The sequence below is a fragment of the Puma concolor genome, chromosome A1 (genome assembly GCF_028749965.1).
Source record: "Puma concolor isolate L17-30 chromosome A1, mPumCon1.1.hap2, whole genome shotgun sequence".
Classification (NCBI taxonomy): Eukaryota; Metazoa; Chordata; class Mammalia; order Carnivora; family Felidae; genus Puma; species Puma concolor.
The window spans coordinates 232,755,761-232,762,106 of record NC_141667.1 but is presented as its reverse complement, the minus strand read 5'-3'; positions in this window follow the sequence as shown (position 1 = coordinate 232,762,106).

Here is a 6,346-nt window from a genome sequence, read left to right as displayed (position 1 = left end):
TAAAGCCTTCCCTGTCAGCATTTGAAAACAGTTTAATTAAAAAAATTTTTTTTTGTTAATGTTTATTTATTTGTAAGAGAGAGAGAGAGAGAGTGCAAGTGGGGGAGGGGCCACACAGAATCTGAGAGAGGGAGACACAGAATCTGAAGCAGGATCCAGGCTCCGAGCTGTCAGCACAGAGCCCGACGCGGGGCCTGAACCCACAAACGGTGAGATCAGGACCTGAGCCAAAGTCGGACGCCTAACCAACTGAGCCACCCAGGGGCCCCGAAAATAGTTTCATTTTTTTTTTAATTTTTTTTTTTTAACGTTTATTTATTTTTGAGACAGAGAGAGACAGAGCATGAACGGGGGAGGGTCAGAGAGAGAGGGAGACACAGAATCTGAAACAGGCTCCAGGCTCTGAGCTGTCAGCACAGAGCCTGACGTGGGGCTCGAACTCCCGGACGGCGAGATCGTGACCTGAGCCAAAGTCAGCCGCTCAACCGACTGAGCCACCCAGGCGCCCCAATAGTTTCATTTTTTAACAGCTGCCTGATTTTCCACAAAACAGATCCTGCTCCATAATTTGTTTAATCAGTCCCCCAGTCAAACATTTAAATAATTTCCAGCCCTTCGCTCTAATGAATACCTTTGCACACATGTCTTTGAACCCATGGGGACTGTATCTACAGGATACGGGATACAGGTTAAAAGTGGAATTGCGGGTCAGAGGCTTTGTGCATTTTAGATTTGGTTGATATAGTCACAGAGAGGGTAGATCTGACCCCAAAATAATAAAGGATTTTACCAACCAACACTGCCCGAAGTGCTGTGCATTACTCTATGAGGTTGTGAGTGTCTGAAAAAAAACAAGAACAGGCTATGAACCAACTTGTCTAGAATGCCATTGGATGTACTCAAGCGTTGTAAGCTCATTGACCGCAAAATTCCTTCCAACACTGATATGGTGGCTTCCTAGTAATAGGAATAGCCCAAGAGACTTGATACAGTTTTGTTGAAGATTGTTCAGTGGTAAAGCAAGATGTTGGCTCGATTTGCACTGGGAGGTCCATGAAGGATGCACGTTCATGTTAACTATGGCCAGAAAGGTCCTTGAATGAAGCAAGGCTCTAAATTAAGGCCTCCCTGTGGTATGTCTGTCCCATGTGGCCCCGGGCAAGTGGTTAGAAAGGATATTTGGAGGAGCTCCTGTCCTTTCCATCCATCATTACTCACGCCACACATCCAGAACTCCACATGTGGAAAAGTGCTCTGTAGCAGACGTGGCCAAACAGGAAGTGCTGTGTCATCGACAGCCATTAGGTCGGGGTCCTCAAAAGCAGGAACATAACACACTGGTGTGTTGGAATGCAACGTGAAGGGTGTATTTATTGCTCTTGCTGAAGAACCAAGGTTTCTCAGGGATGGAAAGTTCCCTACCTTACGTCAGCTCATTTCGGTTCCGGGAGTTGGGTTTTTTTTTGAAAGATCTTTCCTGAATACCCAGAACTGAAATCTATTCCCATTATTGGTTTTAGTTTCTCCTCTCGGAGACACCAAATACAAAATTTTTCTTCTTCTGCCTTCCAGGCCCTCAGATATCCGAGATCAGCCAGTAGAGGCGCACTCCGTCGTCTCTTCTTTGGGTTCCTTCTCCTCGTCTTCCACCCATTTCTTATGTGTCATGTTTTCCTGTCTTAATTGCTCTTTTTGAACACCTCCCAAGTAGTCAAAGGCCCCTGACGGTGTGCTTCCCAGAACTGGGCCTGATCCTGGCCAGGGAAGAGCAAGATGGAATCATTTCCTTGTTTTTCTACACTCTTTTAACAGTGGAGCCTAAAATCAGCATGCCAGGGATCTCTTGCTTTGGCCAGCCATGCCTTTCCACCTTTTGGGGTAAACGTACCCTGGTTTCCCAGTAGGGAATTAACTCTTCCCCCATTCTGAGAAGTCCTGAGGGCCTGTCAGTCAAAGATTTTCCATGACCTCTCCTACTGGAAGGATATTGGTGCATAAAACCCAATCTAGGCCATTCAAGCTGGCTCCTAGGGTTTGGAACCGTTGAGAAAATAACAGAAAACACTGGAGCTTAGAAGTTCTCATGGAGGAACATAGAGTCTGTCCATTTATTCCTGCTAACAGCCTTCCTTCTTCCCGAGGCCTGGCTCTTCAGTATCCAACAGCCAACAACTTCCATCCCTTTCTAGCAAAGTCCTTTTCCAATTAAGTTCATCAGAATCTCTTTCAAGTGCTTGCCACCAAAAAACTCTGACACCATCAGGTTACCTTGTTTGGCCACAGTCCCAGCAGGGGGCTCGTTGTGGGCCAGACTCCTAAATCTGTTTCATAGCCTGTTTCTGTTCACGACACTCTGGCACCAAATGAGTGTGGGTTTTTTCCCCCACCGAACAGTTCCCCAGCTCTCTGGACACCAACTAGGTGTTCTACAATTTAATTCTGACACTCTGTCTCCAGAGTTAGTACAGACCCCACAACTGAAGGGTTCAGTCCCATAAGCTGCCCCAGTGGAGTTCAGAGAGCTTCCCCACCCTCTCTAGGTGCACCCCCTGCCCTCACCTTGCTGTGTTCACCAGCCTGGAAGCTCTCTGAACTCCACTGTTTATGGAGGTTCATGGAGGCCGCGTTACAGAAGTGCGGTTGATTAAATCACTGGCCGTTGGTGATTACTTCCGTCTCCAGCCCCCTCGCTCCAATCATCTCATCACAGAGTTGGTTCCTCTGACACCCAGCTCCCATCCTGGAGGGATGACGTCACTTCCTGAGCATAAACTCAGGTGTGGTTGAGAGGGGCTTCTTGTGACTAACAAAACAAGCTCAGTTCACTCCTATCATTTGGGAAATTTGGGAAATTTAGGCAAAGGGGTTTAGACAATCTTGTGCCAAGAACCAGGCAAGAAGACGAAATGCATATTTCTCGTCAGATCACACTATGACATTAGTGCTGCCAGTTCTGTCCTTGGAAAGTTGCTTTGGGACCAAAACACAGCCTTTGAGAAGCCTATGATCTCTCTTCTTTGTCCCTTTCTGTCAGAAGATAACTGACCACACATCGATTTGGTTATCCTGCCGTGAAGGTCCATCGCAGTCTTTGGCAAAAATGTTGAGCCAGCTAATTACAGCCCCTGTGTTTTGGCTCCTTACTCTGTGCCACCTCTCCAGGCAAGAAACTTGGCATTCACGGAGGTTTCCCGGATGGCCAGTAAGTCATGGACCTGAGCTTCAAACCCAAATCTGTCACACCCAAATCTCCCTCTGCAGCCGGGGAGAAATAAGAGATTCCATCATGATTCACAGCCCACTGGTGATCTGGGGGGGGGGGGGGGGGGGGTAAGGTGTGTGTCCAACTGTTCCTGAAGACCTCGGAGAAGCGGGGTTAAGAAGCACTTGGAGCCAGCACCGGGCTGCAGGAGGTCCCGGACTCCACGTGCTACCGAACAGAGTGACACAGCTAGAGACCGTATCACCGAGGGTCCAGGTGGAGGTCTGAGGTGGCCGATTACCAGTGAGACAAAGATCCGGGTGGGGAAGGGTGCTCCCAGCCAGGCTTGCTTCAGCTGGGATCAACACAGTGATGTCCCCCACATGCAAGTGCCTGTGCCAGACGTCACCCTCCTTCTGATTCAGAGGTTGCAGGAAGGACACCCCCGCTTTCTCACTGTGCCTCCTCACCCCAGCTCCCCACCTCGCTCCAACAGAGACCGCGCTTCGGGAAGGAATTAACAGCATAAGGAATCCGACATGCCCAGAGAAAAGACAAACACTGTGGGAAAATGGAAGTTATATTAAAATAAATTGAGACATGGCTCTTAACTGGAGCTTTTGCTCTCACCCAGATTTGGTGGTTTTAAGATCCTAATTTTATAACCTCGGTCATGGGGAGAGCCTCGACTGATTCCTATCACTTTAAACAGCCTTTTATAGCCTCGGCGTCTAGGGTACATTTCCTCTGCTTTTTCAACATATCACATTTCTTGGCAAAACCATCTAGCAGAAAGCACCAAAATTTTTATAATGAGGATAAAATCAAAATTTCACACATCAGATTTGTCTTGTAGATTATTTCTTCCTGCTACATCGTTCCCTGTTTTAGCTTTATTTTAGTGGCCAACAATTTTAAATTTGAATTCAGCGTTGTTCAATCATCTTATAGGTTTTTGCTGCCAAAGGACAGTTGCTCTTTGCTCTGACTTCAAAGTTGCTAAATTCAAAGACTTTGCCAGTGTAATCACTCAGGAGCTCGGCTGCATTCGGCCAGTTGTTACCTCCCACTCGAGCTCCGGGGGGGTGAACTCCGCCACGGCCTCCCCGTTCTTCCGGTCTTAGTTTAATTTGGCTTCTCGCTAAGATTTTTTTTTTTTTTCTATTTTAAAATGTGTGCTGTGCTCTTGATTCCAATGTAAAGGTTGTTCGCGATTGCCTCTAGGCGTAAAGATCAAGTTCAAACCCAAAAGACCGCAAGACGCACTGCAGAACCCACAGAAGGACTCTCGCTTAACTACCGAGCGGGGCCAGGAGGCCACAGTGGCCTGGCCACTTCAGCTGAGTCACCGTGGTCCCCCAACCTTCTGCTTTTTCCTCTGAAAATGCTTTCCCGTCTCTGCTCGGTGACTAACTCCATCACGAATGTGACCCAGTTTGTTTGGCAAGATGTGATTTTTTTTTTTTTTTTTTTTTTTTTTTTTTTTTTACTCACGTTGCTTTTCCTGGTCACGACTCTCTCACAGGCATTAAGCGGCTCCCTCTTGGCACCCGGCTGGCCCTGCTGCCCGGCTGGATTGATGGCTTGCTCCCCAGCTGTTCCCTTTCCGGCCCGCCCTCCCCTCCCCAGCAAATCCATATTCCATTTGCTTTTCTGCAGCATTTTGATACCTCCAGAGTCTCCTTAAAATAGACAGATAAACACTAATCTCCAAGGGAAAGTTGCAGGGCAGAGCCCACAGATTTGTACCAACTCAATCTGCTCTAGAAGGCAGCTAGATGAAAAGCAGAACAATGGTAGCCACCGTGCACAGGGCTTTTTATCGTGTACAAAGCACGTTGGACTCACGTGGTCCCATTTAATAATATGTGTGATCACCCACGGCACGGGTAGAAGTCGTCTTCCATTTTTCAGACAGGAAACGAAGGCTCATAGAGACGAAGGAGTTGTCTGGACAGTAGGAGAGACAATTGCTATACAATTTGCATTCGATAAAATGCACGGATCATCGGCGTCTTTGCTGGATTTGGGCCGATGGATATGCTTACGTAACTACCTCCCGCAAAGGGTATAGAACATTTCTAACCCCTAGAAAATCCCCTCCGGCCCTTTTCCAGAACCACTCAACCCTCAACCCTCGACCACTATCTGGTTTCTACCCCAGCGATTAGTCTGCGTCGAACCTCAGTCTTCTGACTCCGAACTCCACATCCCCTGTTGTCCCGTTACACCGTGTTGTATCTTTGAAATTAATCGAATGGCCACCACAGGCGGTACCTCGCCGGACTCTACAGACACAGGACTTGGGGAAGGTGGGCCATAGTCTCTCGGCTGAAAAAGCTGGTCGACTGGTAGGGTGGATCTTGAGGCTTGCAGCTTCTGGAGTACGGAGATCGATCCCCAAACAACATACAGGCCCCGCCCTCGGGCCTCAACGGCACTCCTGGTACCCAGGATTACTGAAGGAAGGTTGTTATAAGGTTTAAAAGAGAGGGATAGGGGCGCCTGGGTGGCGCAGTCGGTTAAGCGTCCGACTTCAGCCAGGTCACGATCTCGCGGTCCGTGAGTTCGAGCCCCGCGTCAGGCTCTGGGCTGATGGCTCAGAGCCTGGACCCTGTTTCTGATTCTGTGTCTCCCTCTCTCTCTGCCCCTCCCCCATTCATGCTCTGTCTCTCTCTGTCGCAAAAATAAATAAACGTTGAAAAAAAAAAATTAAAAAAAAAAAAAAAAAGAGAGGGATAGAAATCCAGCTTTGAGATAAACACACCAGAGTCCAGCCCGCACCTCTGCGACCTCCCCCTAACCCTGAACTCCACTGCTCTATCTGCGGCCACCAGCTGCCGGCAACACCCTGACTTCTCATACCGGACTCTTCCATACCCATCACACACGTGTAATCTGTAAACTGGAAGTTTTGGAACTGGGGGCCTCCACTGTAGGGGGCAAAAAAAAAAACAAACGAAAAGAAATACTGAAAGGCGGGGCGCCTGCGTGGCTCAGTCGGTTAAGCGTCCGACTTCGGCTCAGGTCGCGATCTCACTCACAGGTCATGGGTTCAAGCCCCGCGTTCAAGCCTCGGAGGCTGGAGCCTGCTTGGGATTCTGTGTCTCCCCCTCTCTCTGCCCCTCCCCTGCTTGCACCCTG